The sequence below is a fragment of the Micrasema longulum genome, unplaced genomic scaffold (assembly GCF_059751315.1).
Source record: "Micrasema longulum isolate JH-2025_06_02 unplaced genomic scaffold, ASM5975131v1 h1tg000464l, whole genome shotgun sequence".
NCBI classification, from domain to species: Eukaryota; Metazoa; Arthropoda; class Insecta; order Trichoptera; family Brachycentridae; genus Micrasema; species Micrasema longulum.
This window is the reverse complement of record NW_028277662.1, coordinates 493,009-510,489: the sequence shown is the minus strand read 5'-3', so window position 1 is coordinate 510,489 and position 17,481 is coordinate 493,009.

Below are 17,481 nucleotides of genomic sequence, written 5' to 3'. Positions count from 1 at the left end.
GTGTAATGTAATTACTTTAACCCGCTTATAACTAATAAAATAAAACTTAAAACTTTATTTTTCATGCAATTTTTATCTCTTTTTGATGTGTATTATTATTATCTTATCTCTTTCTGAAATTTATTTGTCAAATATTTTTGTGTACCATATTATTATCTTATATTTACTTACTGTACACTATTTTTTTTATTATTTGTTTTAAAATTTATTTATTTTTACGTATATATATAAATAAATATATTTTTGTTTAAATTCAATACAAATTTTAAATTTAAATTCAATACGATTTGCTTGTTATTACTAAAAAATTTTAATATCCATATTTTTTTCTTTTTTATCATGCAAAGTTTCACTTTTTATTTTGCATTGCAGCATGCTTTTTTGTTTCTACGTGTATACGAAAAAAAAAGTTTTTTTTTTCAATTATTACTACCTGTATAATAAATATTTGTAAATGCTCCTTGGGCGTGTTGTAATTTTTTTTTTTTTAATAATTTCGATTCATTTTAATGCTTTTCATTTATGTAAAATATTTATTGAAGATAAAAAAGCAAAAACTTACTAGGTGTTATGTAGCATTATTAGGTAGGGCCAATGAGAGTTTTTTTTCAAGTATTTAAGAATCGTACTAAAATAATACGAAAGCATGAAATATTTTTTTAGAAAAAAAAAATTGAAATAGCTTTGGTTGGCTCTTTTGTAAAGTTGCTACGTGTCGCTTGGTAAAATTTTCCTTTCCAGCGTCGAAATAATAATGATAAAATACGGTCAACAATGTTTTAAGTATGTCAAAATGTTTGTGGACCGGCTGGATTTCCTCCCTAGGGTGCTATTTAAAGATTTTAAGACTTCTCAATTACTCCCTTGAGAGGAAATCCAGCTTGTCTAGAAACATTTAGACATGCTCAAAATATTGTTGATGAAACTAACTGGTATAAGAAGAAGTAAAAAAAAAAAAATGTTTTCAGGGGTTGCCTAGTAGGTAAATTGGTTCAGCCGGATGAGTCTCACCCACATGATAAAGGTTTCAGGTTTTTTTACTTCACAAAAGTTAACAGATGACAGAGTTGAGGAAATGTGGATGTTTAAACTTGGGCAGAATGGCAAATGTTACACTGTGTCTAAAGTGGCCACTTAAACCTGCCAATGACAGGTCACACCTAGTAAATGCCTAGAATTTAATATTTCTTTCTCAAAAACACATTCTCTCTCTGTTGCAACAAATTAAGATTGTTATAATATCTTTTAAATGATTTAATTAGGTGCTTAAGGAATTTTAGTAATTTTATAAAGTCTGGCTGACAACACCACCTATAATATGCATTATGAAGAAAAAAAACAGATCTAATATTTTTCTATCTATTTTTTTATTCAATTTTACAATACGCCCAAGAAGCATTTACAAACAAATATACAGGTAAGTTCAAACATAGTAAGTAATTTAAAAAAAAAAAAAACAACATTTTTTTTGTATACATGTAGAAACAAAAAAGCATGCTCCAATGCAAAATAAAAAGTGAAACTTTTCATAGCAAAAAATAAAAAATATGGATATAATAAAAATGTAAGAATTAAAAAGCAATTTGTAAATAACTTGTAAAGAATTTAAACAAAAAAAGTGGTACTAACACATTAATGTTAAAAACAAAAAATAAAAACTTGTTAACAGTAAGTATTTATATATATGATAATAATAATATAATATACGGTATAGAAAAATATTTGATAAATTAATTTGAGAAAGAGATAAGATAATAATGATAAGCATGAAAAAGAAAGTTTTATTTTGACTTTAATTATTGGTTTTTAACAATGCATTTAAGAACGTTTTAAAATGAATAATTCCTGCAATATTTGAGTTTGTCCAAATGTTCGTAGACAAAATACTGGATTTCTTAAAAATGTCTGTATCACTAGTAAATTTGTTGGATAAGGAATGTAAACGCGAAATCGGAGATCACGCATAGTTAGTACCTGCGTTTATACATATTTGCTAACAACGTACTTCTAGTGACTCGATTCGGTATTTTAAAGTTAATATGATTCAGGAGTTCACAAAAATCGAACTCCAAATTTGAATTTAAAATAAAAAAGAAGAATATGGAATAATACCTCATTCAAACTTCGAATGTATGGGGTGACATCCTGTATTAAACATTTGATTTATAAAAGGTATTTTTAAATGAATAAATTTATAAATTAATTTATGGGGGCATTAATTATTCCATCAGCATCTGTATAGTAAGATTTTCTTAGAGCTGTGGGTATTTACTGCAAATTAAGAAATAGCATTTTTGTGATAAGTACTATTTTCAAAAGGTAAATATTACGGTTCTTTGTATAAAAGCGGCCTGGCTGTTTTTAGCAAAACATAGAATTACTTACTACCCCCGATAACACCTATATCTCATTTTTTTTAAATGGGGAAATATCCCATACTAAAAATACCGATAAAAATATATGAAATGTATTCAGAATAATTAATTGTATTTTCAAAATCAGTTTGGATATTTTGGAGAAATGTTTTCATACATAAATGAAAAAAAAATAAAATAAAAATACGTTGAAAGAAAAACGCAACGTGTTTGGCCTTAGTTGTTGTGACGTCAAGATTCGTGATAATGTTTGAAACAAATTTCAATGGCCAGGAACAAATAAACAGGAGTCGTGACATATGAGGGGCATGGCCAATGGAATGATTGTTTTTACGGGAATTCAAAATCACAAATTCAAAAATATTTTTTATATATTTTAACACTTATATATATATATATATATATATACAGTTTATAAACATATAAACAAACAAAACAATCAAACGAACCATCACGCCGTTTCCCCGTAGTGGTAGGCTGAGAGGATAGAACGCGATATCACTCTATCTTGGCATACAGACCTCGCTTTATCTACATTTATACATCTTCTCATGCTCGCACGCCGATTATTTCTACTTTTGACATGTCCATCTTCAAGTATTTGATGGACTTGATCGTGCCATGTCTTTCATAAGGGCGGGCGTATTGCCTTAAGGCAATTTCTTCCTACCAACCCAAACCGTTCAGTTTGAGAAAATTACCAGTACATGGACATATTGAATCTTCTATTTTTTTTTACAAAATTAAAAACAAAGATTAACTAAAAAAAATAACACTTTAATATGAAGAGCGGAGGGGAATGGGAAGGAATGAATAAAGATAAAATAACAACATAAATATTAAGATAGTGACATTTTAATCTTGACTTGAATGTAAATAAAGAAGAGGCGTCTCTAACATTGGTGGGTAGATTATTCCACTAATAATTAGCTCAAAAAATATTTATTTTTACAGAACAGTAAGTTCATAGACCTTTTTTACTATTAAAAATTATTTTAAAAAATAACGTGACCATTCTTTTTTGTGAACTGGCAGCTTTCTGTATTTTTTTATTTATATTTTTTATTTTCTTTTATTTAGGAAACATGCAGTACGGTTACATAGTTTTATATTTTACACAGTTAGACTTTACTCTAATGGACCAGTGAAGTTTCCATATTATAAAGAATTATATGTAAGGTTATTTATTAAAGTACAAAACAGAGAAGGAAAATAAACATAAATAGAAGTTGTTTAAAAATTTATATTAAAGTAAAAAAATGAGGAAAATTTGTAAAAGATTTTAAAAGTTAAGAATTAAAATAAAAAATAAAAAACATGCTCAGATGTAAAAAATAAAATTAAATAATAAAAACATTTTTTAAAAAAAAAGAAAAAAAAACATAAATATACATTTACATATTATAAGGGATTCAAAAAACGATGAGCAGAATCTTTAAATAAGGAAATAAATTTTTGCTCTAACGTTGAACTACGTTCTACGTTCAAATACTGAACTACGTTCAAATAATATGTATGCTTCCACTTTTCATTATGATGTTTCTCAACCGAATACAGGGTTTTTGGTTTCATAAAGTTTGGGCTGCGTAACTATTTTTTATAACTTTTTTTTTTTTTTAATATGTGTAAAAATAGATATTAGCATTTCAAGTCAATTTTTTTACATAATTTACCTGAAAGCAATTACACTTGATGAAAAGTTTCAAGGGTCTATTTGAAATCTACCCGTGTCATGTTGTCACAACCAAAATGCCATGGGAAATTTTTCAAAACATGGGCACAATAGCTTATTGTGTTTGCTTTCAAATCCTCGCCATAGAAATAGATTTATCCAATATTTTTTCACTTAGCGGTTACAATCAATCACTCCTGTCCAAATCGAGAGAAACTTCTTTAGATTATTACATGGCTAAACGCCATATCTGAACAGATATTAAAAGATGCGGATTATTTGAGATTTGAGAGTATAATTTATTACGTAATGGATTGATGAAAATAACAAAAGATCAAGGTTACTTTCTTTATGTAAAAAACTTACCAATCGGTACATTGTTACGAACGTATTGACAGTCTTGAAAGAGCTTTATGGGCATTTTTAATATTTGCGTTTTGTGGAGCTTGAAACATTTTAAAACGTATATTATATGTCATACCTATGTTTTTTTCGGTTGAAGAAATATTTGCATATTATTTATATTTAAAGCATTAACTTTCTTTATTGTGTCAGCTCACAATTGGAAGAATTCCATTTAAAATTCGGTAAAGTATAAAAAAAAACACGTTTATTGGATTTTTATTCTACTTTATTATTTTTAAATATACAAGAGGGTATATTGTGACGCGTTTCGTCTTTTTTGTTTTCTGCATCCATCAACATTTCCATCGTAGGTCCTTTTAGCCTTTCGCTGTCCATTCGCTCTACATTTCCAAACCAACGCAGCATCCTTTTCTGATAACGCGTGTCTCAGCCTTACACAGTTCACGGATCTCGACATTTGTGCACCTATCATACATCGTTTTATTACACATTCGCCTGAGGGATTACATTTTTACAGCATTTAACCTACTTTCATCATTATTTTTCCAACTCCACACTTCACTCCCATACATTAGAGTTGGCACTAGAACTCTATTGTGAACTGCTAGTTTCGCCTCCTGCGATAAACATTTTTTTGCCAAAGTAGATTTCAGTGCAACGTTCACCCTATTTCCGGCACTCACCCTCCTTTTTATATATTTCTCCGTCTTTCCATCACTTTTAAACATACTTCACAAATAGATGAATTCTTCTACTTTATTTAAAATGGCTTCGTTCACACTGATCTCACATTTAGTTATATTTTCATCCCTTTTAAAAACCATTACTTTCGATTTATCAACATTCATAAGCAAATTGCTTTTCTTGTATACATCGTGGACTTTTGTTACCAAGAATTGCAGGTCTTCTTTGCTGTTAGCAAGAAGTACGGCATCGTCAGAATGTATGAAATGAAATTAGTTTTAGAAATTTTCAATCAATAAACAGCGATTATTTTTAGTATTTGAGGAAACTTTGTAAATATTTAAGTTAGTATTTATGCAGACAATTGGTAGAATTCCATATTTAATTTGGTTATGTATCCAAGAGTTTGTTTAAAAATGTCCTAACAAGACAAAACGCGTCAGAATATACCTTCTTGTATGAAGAAAAAACAAAGTAGAATTTAAATCCAATAAACGTGTTTATTTTGGATACATTACAAAATTAACTTTGTGGTCAATCATTTTACCTAATGTTATTAAATATTTGTACATAACCACAAACTGACTTTTCTATGTCTACCGGTTTCAAAACGTTCCCGTTTTTTCTTCAGGACTCCAATTAAAGCAACATGCAAAACCCACTACACCGTCACCATAGTTGATGCACAAAAATATAAAACCAACACGATATGCATTTTAATAAGCACATGCACTGATTAGGACAAACATGCACTGATTAGATTATGAAAATATTTTATACTGTTTAAGAAATAGTTAAAAAATAAGAGGGGATGAAAGGAGGAGCTTGAATTCAATGGGTTTAGGTGAAGACGTGTAGTGGGTTTTGCATTTTGGTTTAATTATTGGAGTTCTGACGAAGAGACGGGTACGTCTCGAAACCGGTAGACACAGAAAAGTCGATAAGTCGGAATTGGCGTTTCCCGGTACAAAATCAAACATTTTAACGGTTAATCAAGTGACATTGAATTTATAATCAACATTAAAAATATCATTTCTATATATACCGTGTTGATTTCAAACCAATTTTATCTCGGTATTCTTCTGCATATAGCGAACTTTTTAACGGTAAGTCATAGCGATGCAAAATTAAAAATGAATATTCAAAATGCCATTATCCACTGACGCTGGGTCTAAGCACTTTGAAATTTAAAAACGGAACATTTTTCTAAGATGAAATCAAATTGCAAAGTATATTTAATTAAAATGATGGGTCCGCATATTTTGAAAAATTCGGTAAAAAATATATTTCAACTCGATCTTGAGCAAAACTTTGTGAAAAAGTTATCAACCGGAAACTGTCAAATTAAAAAACGAACGATTTGGTGTTTTTCCTACTACCAAAATATGCAGAAAAAAAATAGAGACGTGATTGAGAATACCCGTTGTTAAAAGTTTACTCGATGTTTTTTAATTTCGTGTGATTTTTTTTATTAATTTTCAAAAAATGTTTACAAAATGATCTTAAAATTAAAGACTTGCTGAATAGTAAGTATACAGTTCGTCAGAAGGTTTTTTTTATTATATTGTTTCTACGTTTCGTACTTAACCTGCATTAACGGTATTTTTACTTAAAACATTACATTCCAAACCATATTTTAATATGTTTGAATAACCACCCGGACTGAAAGAAGTCTCGATTAAAAACAAAATTAACCTGTTCATGTGAATAAATTTAAAACTTATAATAATAAAAATACTTTATAGTTTTATTCCACTTTTATTTTTAATTATTTTATAAATTTCTTACCAGTGACCGGGTTTCGTCGTGACCGACATTGTCAGACTGGTGGGAGACTAAACATAATAAAAATCATAATAAAAACTGGTGTAAAATATATACATTCAAACAAAACTTATATTCTTATAATTGTTATTACCTTATGCTTTAATGATTTTAATTAAAATTCTTTTATTTTCATAATTATATAAAATCATGATTTACAACCCCTGCTTGCACTTGTATATAACATAGAAATGTGTTTAGTCTCCCACCAGTCTGACGATGTCGGTCACGACGAAACCCGGTCACTGGTAAAAAAATTATAAAATAATTATAAATAAAAGTGGAATAAAACTATAAAGTATTCTTATAATTATAATTAAAATGCAGTTCCACCAAGAAATGTCAGTAGAAAAACTCAATATATTAAATTTAAAACGCTGTCTTTCTTCAAACGTAGTTTTTAAACCATCACGGGTTTTGAAGAAATTCGTATAAATCAGAATTTTTCATTAATAAATCTGTGCAGAGATTAATTTCCCGGAGAATTTAAAGTTATAATGCTTCCGGAAATCTTAGATACTCCTCGAAGCAAGGAGAGGTGGGTTTGTATCAATTTAATCAAGAGGGTAGTTAAAGGAATTGATTTCTGGATCGAAGGAATTTCTCGTACGTACTAGGTGATTTTTTAATTAATTTTCTGGAATCGGATGTTTCTTAATACAAGTGTAAAATATATTTTAACCGGTTTTTAATTTTTAATATATAACATTCATAGTGTAACATAGATGGAAGCCATTTTTGTGAAGAGAATTTAGAATTCTAGGCATTTGCGAATCTTATGACCAGATCTTTTTTATTTTACTTTTTGAGCGTAATTGTGCGTTGGTGGGCTTTTTGTCAAACGGCATTTTCTCCCAACCAACTGATATTTTTTTTTTATTTGTATGCATTATTTAAGTTACAAAATATATTGCATAGAAATAAAAGTAAACAAAAGATATTCAAAAATATAAACTACTGTTTGGTAAGGTATCCAAAATAAAATATTTTTATTTTATTAAATTCTACTTTTTTTTAAATATATCATGTACAAGGGAGTATAATGTAACGCGTTTCATATTGTTTGGACATTATCAAACATTTTTTAGGTTTATGGAGTTAAATAGAGTTTAATAATGTCCTTACTAGACGAAACGCGTCACATTAGACTCTTGTACATTAAAAAATTTAAGTAAAATTAAATAAATAAAAGTATTTTATTTTAGATACATTATTAAATTTAATTACAAAATTTGACCAAATATCTGCAAACACAATGAATAAGAAATAATTGAATTTGTTATATATTATTACAATCAACGCAACTATTATGGGGAGCAGGATATCAAAATGACATAAACAGACTACAAAGACAACAAAATAAAATATTAAAGTTAGTAAATGACCTTCCCTATTTAACTGCAACCTGAGAACTTTTTAAACAAACTAAGCAATTAAATATAACTGAACTCTTTCAACTAGAATCATTAAAATTTATCCATAAATTAGTCACTAATGTAATTGTAGACGAAGAACTAAAACTAGTAAAAAATTGTAGTCTACATAGACATAATACGAGAATATCAGACAAATACCATATACAACTATCTAAAACAAGACAAGAACAATCAAGACTAATGAACCAGGGACTGAAATTATACAATAAACTACCAGACAAAACTAAACAAAAGACTCAGACAAACTTTTCAAAAGATATAAAAAATATTATTTTGAACAACAGAGTATAAATGAAAAATGTATATGTAAAAAAAATAAATCTTTCTGATTTTTTCTGTGGCGAACGCATCTACAGATGCGGTTCTTTTCTAGGCTTTCTGCGTGACAAAATGTAAGCCGAGTAAATGCGGTCGCAGAAGCAATCTTAAAAACCGATCTTCAAAAAGGGGCTATTTTAAGTTTAAGTGATTAAAATGAATTTTATTTATGCAGATCTAGTGTCTCTAGACATAGCATTAATCATAGATTGAAATTTAGCGAGCCTCTTTTACTTATATTAGTTCCTTTTTTACTTATATTTTCACTTCAAATTCCGATAAATATATCACACCCCACCAGCACCACGTTTTTTTGGTAGTCAGATTAATTCAGTTCGAATAGTTCAAGAAACAAGATGTTAATCAAATCTTACATTTATTATTACACATTATTGAGAAACGCAACAAATGGCTTGTATCTATGGACAAAAAAACTAATAAAAAAATTGTTATGCGGTGTTTTTTATAACCTTCTAGCGTTGAGGTTGTGGCTTTAAACTGGAGCATCAATTACTGGACCTGATATCAAATTCAACCGTATGACCCATGATTGCAAAGAGAACACTCAAGATCATTGAAAAACCGGGCCAAGATCCAAGGCTCCAAAATATCTATCAGACCTTTGTACTAGGGGAAAAAAATGTCGAAAAAATCTACTCTTAGTTCAGCATTTGATTCTGACAGAGGAAAACTTGTCGAAATCCGGCGCTCCCCAAACACTAATTTCGGAGATCGTGTTTTTGCTGTTGCAGGCCCCTCTTCCTGGAATCGATTGCCTTCAAACTTACAAATCATCGACAGTCCCAGTCAGTTCAGATCCCAACTAATCTCACTTCTTTCGTTTATCATACCCTCAATTTTAAATCAGAAAATATAATATGTCACATTGGCTTAGTAAGAATGTAAGTTTAATTATACAATTGTAAAACACCTCTAAGGTGATTTCTCACAAAAATAGCACTATATAAATCACCCAAATATTATTATTATTAAGATGTCATGGTTTCTAAATTCCGTTTTCTACGCGTAGCCATGTTTTTTTTATTGATACCAGATTTCAGTAAAATTTATAACTTTGAATATTTGAACCACTAATAGTTTATTTACCATTTTTAAATCATTTTGAATGTTTGTAATAAATGATCGTTTATCTAGCAATCAAGTAGAAACTTTAATTAGATTTAAATAAATGTGTTAATCTCATTATTGTGTATTAAATTTACCTAGTTAAGAAGGTGTTTTTATTTGAAATATTTTGGCTCTGATGTATTTATGTATTTTATATTGTAAACTTAGAGCTTAGGTATTCTTGTCATGCTTCAGCGTTGTAGCCTAGCCAACGGCGTTTGGTCTGGTGAATGAAGAATTGGAGGTTTTTTAATGCATTTTTCGAAAAAATTATCCAATTTTTAATTATTTTTTTTCCCGATCCTCCACGAGCTAACCGTTGTAGTACAAACATCAAAATAATTTTAAAAATAAACAACAGGATATTATATTTTACATGACATGTAGAAACCAAAAAAGCATGCCGTAATGCAAAATCAGAAGAAAAACTTTGCATATTAAAATATATGGATACAATGTAACGTTAATAGTTTTGTATAAAAATATGCCTTGAAAAAAAAACAATTGGTGTATGAAGAAAATATGATAAATGTTATAATTAATAAGTAAATTAAAAATATTTTTTATGAAAATTAAAAAATTATACATGATCCAAACGGGGGACCAAACGACCCCAGCGCTTACTTGTATATTGCGTCAGGAGAATAAAACGTTGGAAATTTTTATGACCGTGCAATAATTTATTCATGTGTTCGCGTTCACCTATTTTACTCATTCGAGTATTTTATTACTTTTTTGTTAGTTTTCCGAATGCTTATGTACATAAAGTGAAATCAACCCTTGCATTATTTACGTATTTTTTTGTTTCAATATAAAACGATTTGAAAGTTTTAAAATAAAAACAGGAAAATGCTTTTTTTTATTATTTTCACGATTACAAAATACAGGGCAAAAAGCTTTAATAATACTCGAGTTATCGAATTAAAATCGGTTTATGGGGGGATTTGAATCCCCCCTTTGGTCCGGTTACATTAAAAATACAAAAAAAATGCATTAACCAATGTGTATTTAAAATTAATCATAAGTTGAATGATAGTAATGTCTATCCTATCAAAACTAAGCGTTAAATAACAAAAAACACTTGATTGTTATATTCATCAATTATGCTAAAGCCTTTGACACCTTAGATCACTCTTGCCTTGTAGAATATTTGGACGATGCTGGGGTCAGAGGAAAGTATAAGGAACCACTCGCTCACTTTCTCAACAATCGAAATATAATTGTGAAAATACAAGACATATTCAGCAATAAATTACAAGTAAAAACGGGAGTGGCGCAGGGATCAGTAATTGGTCCCCTAGAATACCTGATATACTATAACTCTATGGCAAATGTCATACGACACTCACTGTGCTATCAGTTTGCAGATGATACTGCAATTATTGCTATTATAGACTCAAAAAAACGCGCAGCAAAAACTGCTGTCGGACTTTAATCAAGTTTTAAGAAGGTCACATGATTAAAGCCTAACAATAAACACGAAAAAAACGAAAACATTACACCTTACGTCCCCATATAATAGACCAAGAGAAGATTTATTTATATGTTTGCATTAAAATCTACAAGACTGTTAATGCACAAAAGAAAAGTATTCAGGTATTATTATAGATTCCACTTTAAATTAGGAAGAAGAGGTAAAAACAGTTTACAATAAGCTAAGAGTTTGCCTGCTAAACATGTACCACTTAAAACCATACCTACCACGCCCAGTGCTGAGACTAGTTTACTTGGGACTAGTTGACCCAATAATTCAATATTGATTAAAAATATGGGGCCCAAGTTTCAAATCTCATACCGACAGAGTCTTGAACTCACAAGTACAAATTTTAAAAACTAGCGTTCCTGTCAAAATAAAGATTAAGGCAAAAGACAATAATAAAAAAATGTTTTATTACGTTGACGTTTTGCCTATTAACAAACAGTGTCAGTATAAGATAGTGACAGATCATTTCCTCGATTGCAATTTGAAATCCAAAGAAACCCACCAGTTCGTGACCCGACAAGTATCGGCACAGCAGCTGACGGTGCCCCGACGAAATAACTACTATGGAGATAGAACAATGAGGAGTGTAGTTCCAAAACTGTTTAATTTGATACCTGTTAAAAACTGTTTAATTTAATACATTAAAAAAAAAAGTCAAAAACTTATTAAAAACAGCAAATAAAACTTTAGTGTGCGTATAAATATATTATATTCTTCATCTATTATTAAACTATGTACTTAGCTTTTATAAATTAAATAAAAAATAATAATTTAACCCGCAGACAAGCCTCGGGAACAAAAATACAATTATGTTTGTTATTTTATTTGTTAAAATAAATAAATTTAAAAAAAAAAAACATTCTACATACATTTTTTCATTTAAATTATTTATTGACAATTCTTGATGGAATTCCATTGTAATGATGTAATAACTTTATATTTACATATAAGTTATTAATTTAAAAATACTTGGTACACTTCCACTCGGTACATTTCCACCAGTCTGAAGATGCCCATTAGAGGGTGAAAGCGCTAATTGGTCAAAATAAATAAGTGGAAGTGTACCAAGTATTTTTCAAATTAATAACTTATATGTAAATATAAGTTATTACATCATTCTACATACATTTGAACATACTTCAAGCATTGTTGATTACTTTTTTTTCATTAGTTTAAGTAAGTTTATGTTTGTTTTAAAGTGGGCATTAATTGCTCTTATCAATAAATAGAACATTTATTTACTCTGTTTTGAATGAAGTTGTTTGTTTTAATTTAATTTGATGTTTTAAAGTTTTTATTTTATGGAAATGGCAAATATAAATTAAGCTCCCGATACAAAATAATGAGCAGCATAAAGTTTTCACCTCAGAATAGGCTTTTATTTATGAACCAGAACTTTAGCAGTAATGGATATAACTAAAAATTGTGAAAGCTTTTATAAAGTTAAGTAGTTAAGTCGAGTAATTTTTGTTATTTTTTTTTCATTTTACGAACGAGGTTAATTGACTCAACACATTTATTAAAATTAACGGTTAAAATAACTTTACATAAGCCGAAGAGAGAGCATAATAGAATATATGAACTTACTTCGTACCTTCACCAAACTCGTTTTAATCTTTAAAAATATAAAGGGTATTTTTAGTATGTCAAAATATTTGCAGAAAAGATTGAATTATTCCGCCTAGGAAGTTATTAATATTGACACTTTTGTACAACAAATTTGAAAAAAAAAATAGGATTCAGAATTCCCTTTTCCCGTTGAAGACTAGTGTTGATAATAATCAATATATATAGACATACATTAAAACTTTAAAAAACCTTTCTCGGCTTCATAGTAAAGTGTTCAGCGCGTTTGTTTACATTGCAAAAGGTCTCGGATTCGATTTCCGACATAGTTGACATGAAATACTTATTTTAAAACGTGTTTTTACACCAGAATATTTCATTGTCCCTGGATCGTTTTACCTTCATGATACAAAAATTATCAAGATATACTACGGTTGGTGTATTAATGCAATACCTTATATACCATAAGGTGCGGAAAGGGAATGAGGACGATGATGATGACATTAAAACTTTTAACTTTTTTAAATTTTAACTTTTTAATTTTAATTCTTAATTTTAACTTTTAATTTAAACTTTTAACTTAATTTTGTTTTAAACTTTTAACTTAATTTTGTTTTAAACTTTTCATTTTAATTTTAACTTTTACTTTTAATTTTAAACATTTAATTTCAACTTTTAATTTATACTTACCTACATCTACTACCTGCATCGAATAATTTATTGTTGGTTGTGATTTTTTACAATTAAATTGAAATGTTCATGGAAGCAGAGAGAGAGGGAGGAAAGTAGAGTAGCTTTACAATGTCTTCTCCTTTTTATGAACTTTTTATGTATTATTTTTATTTTTACTTTTTTAGAATTAAATTATTTTTCCCCTCTCCTTCTGCATTCATTAGTGTGAAATCTGTAATTGGTCTTACTTTTTTTAATTGTTCTTTTGTACCTTGTTTTATATAAAGACGATGATTTCATTAATAAATAAATAAATAAAAACTCAAATTCGCTGAACTAATGAGTGCCAGACGTTATCTGGATATGCTAAAATTCGCAAAGTTGGATCAACCATTGAGTTAAGGGAACGTTTTGAAAGTAAACGTAAAATTTACTCTAAGATCACTTTATTATTGCTTTAGAAATGATACGGAAAATTGGAATCATATTGAAAACTTACTCAAACATATCCATCAAAGTTAATTGCTTTTATAAAGGAACTCTTTTACGAGCAGTGCCCTTTTTTATTTATTTTCTAAACATCTGTACATTTTTTTTCCTGATAACGATCCGGATATTTTGCAATCCGAATAGCTGGAGTTCAAATAGATATAATTCCAATGTTAACTTGTTTTTTTTGTACGATTTTTTTTTCTCACATGCCTTTTAAAACTAAAATTTAAAACTGTTAATTTTATTGGTTGGTTGAGAATAATTGCAATTCGGAAATCAACCGGCTAACGAACAAAAGTTGTGTCCTAAAAGTTGAATGAACAAAAACTATGCAAGTCTAGGCAAACGTAAAGTGGTTTTACAGTTTCATATATTTTTTTTTATTTCACCCAGGCTACTCTTGAATGCATATACTAATGATATAAACCAATGTTTTAAATATTGTTATTATATTTCCTTTGCTAATTACATACAAATTTACCCCTGTATTAAATCTCACACTGACTGCGCAAAAATGAAGAAAATCTCGATAGACTTTTTCAAGTTAAAAGCAAAATTTGATAGAACTAAATACAAGTAAATGTCACTCATTTTGTTTTCATGCAAACAAACGACGGTCAACTTTCCCTACTCGTTCAATAACACCCTTATTTTTATAACAGATACTAATGTTCACATTGTATCAGTCCAGAAAAAAGCATGTAAAATGGCCGGACTTTTCATACAGAGACATATAAAAAAGTTATACAACATTTGTTTGTCCCCAGCTAGAATACTTTACTCCTATCTGGTTACCTTACTATAATGTTAGTATTAATAGACTGGAAAGGGTTCAATTTTTTTTTCTTTAAATAGGTCGATTACCGATCAAACCTTGACATCTCTAACTATACTGAAAGTATGCAGTATTATGGAATAAACTCTCTTAAAAATCGAAGAATTATATTACACCAGCTATTTTTATACAAATTAATAAATAATAAAATCAATTCCCCTTATCTACTTGAAAGACTTCCATCCCGTGTGCCATCTAAACCGACAAGACAAAATCTTCTGTTTTACACAGACAACGCGTCAACAAACTCTTTGAAATAATCTTCAATACCTAAAATATGCGACCAGTTTAACAATAGATTTACCGAGGCTGATATTTTTTATGACAATTTACATAAATTCATGTCGAAAATCATAGAAATTTTGAAAAAAGCAGATATTTAATTATTTTTATTATTATACACATATTTTTTCATTTCTTACTTTTTACATTTGTTATTTTCAACATTAAATGATTGACTTTAGTGTAAAAAAAAGTTTTTGGTGTGTGCATGAGTGTCTTGCTAATTATTTGCTTATATATTCAATGAATTTTTTATTTTTTTTCATTACTTTTTATTTATTCATATAAAGATACATATTACCAAAAAAACGTATCGTAACGTAACGTTGTGTATAAAAATTAAAAAAGCGCAGTTTTAAAAATAATTAAAAGAATTGTGAACATTTTTAACTCCATGTTTAAATATTTTGTATTTCTTCTTTACTTTATTTATTTCATTATAGAAAAATATTTCCCTCAAGGAATAACGGAATCGTTCTATTGCTGTTTTTAATTAATTATTTTATTGTGAAAACGTTTCATACAATAGGGTTGCAAATATGACTTCATAACTGATTCTTTGCAGTTTAGAAAAAATAGTAAAAAAATAATAAAATAAAGGCAATTTTCAACAAAGTGTAAATAACTCTTTCATAGAAAATAAGAATCGTTTATTATTAATTTTATCTACGAAATAAAATGCATTTTTTTCTATACATGTTTTATTACTGGTTATCGTTATCGTTGTCACAAGAGGCAAAATTGGCAGTTCACAACGGAGTCCTGGTCCCATCCCTGATGTATGGGAGCGAAGTATGGACTTGGAAAAACAGGGATGAAAGTAGGCTGAATGCTGTCGAAATGCGATATCTCAGGCGAATGTGTGGTAAAACTATGTACGATAGATGCACAAATGTTGAGATCCGTACATTATGTAAGGCTGAGACAAGCATTATCGACAAAATCAAGAAAGGAGCTCTGCGCTGGTTTGGACATGTAGAACGAATAGACAGCGAGAGAACGGCTAAGAATATTTACAATGCAAATGTTTATGGATGCAGAAATAGAAGAAGACCGAGAAAGACATGGCATGACCAAATCCAACAAATACTTAAAGATGGACATGTCAAAAGTCGGAATAATCGGCGCGCGTGCATGAGAAGATGTATGAATGTAGAGGAAGCGAGATCTGTATGCAAAGATAGAGGGTTGTGGCGTTCTATCCTATCTGCCTACCCTCACAAGGAAACGACGTGATGGTTTGTTTGTTTGTTTATTGTTATCGAAGAAGGTACTTTAAATTTCCATAGCTTTATACGTATTATCGTACATAAATATCGATTTTACTTTATACCATCCTTTATATGTACGTAGCGATGAAGAAAGCGTTTGTGATATAGCGAGGTGAGAACCTCGGAACTCTGATCCGTGAAACTGTGACACTCAGCCACGGGACTACAACCCGGTGAAAATAAATAATTGAATTTTCAATTTTAAAAATAAATTTCCAGAACGCTGTTTTTTTATTTTTGTAGTGAAATAATGAAAATTTTAAATTGTCTTTTTATTAACATAAATGCCGATTTTTGTTCTTTCAGCTTTTAAATTACTGTGCTTTTGCATTTTTTTAAACAATTTAATAGTAATAATTTTAAAATTCATCAAAAACATGTTCATCAAACACGCTTAACGTATAATGATAGTTTAGTAATAACAAAAATATTTGACAATTATAGTAGTACAAACTACAACTCTTAATAACTTAGAATCTAGCATTTTTAATGTATTTATTTATTTTTGCACCACAACAGGCCAGGGGGGCCAATAACAGTGGTGAATTACATGACAGAACGCCCAGGCTTGAGAAAAATCACATTTTAATTTTTGGGTTCTCACCGGGAATCGAACCCGGAACCTTTCGTGTGTGAGTCAAGCGTCTTGACCACTACACCACGGAGGCCGCCGATGGTCAAAAGAACTTAAATTGAACACATCATGTAACAAAAGTAAAATAAAAAAGTGGCTACTCGATCAAAAGATTATATATGATTATTTAGTAAACTTCTTTATGGGCGCATATTTTTAAGTTTTATAATTTTTTTTGGAAAAAAAATGTTTAAAAAAAAAAACTATGTGTAATGTATCACAATATTCATTAATAAATAAATAAATTAAATTCATAAGTCATAACAATATTTTCTTACGGTTAATTATAAACACATATTATTCCACTTCACTGTAAACCTTATAACTATTACTGCTTGATAAAAATTATGATTGCGCCCATTAAATGCTATTATATTAAATGAATTTCTTACCTGCAGCTTTTTTTCGCCATCCCAGTATCAATTTTACACAAAAACCACTTT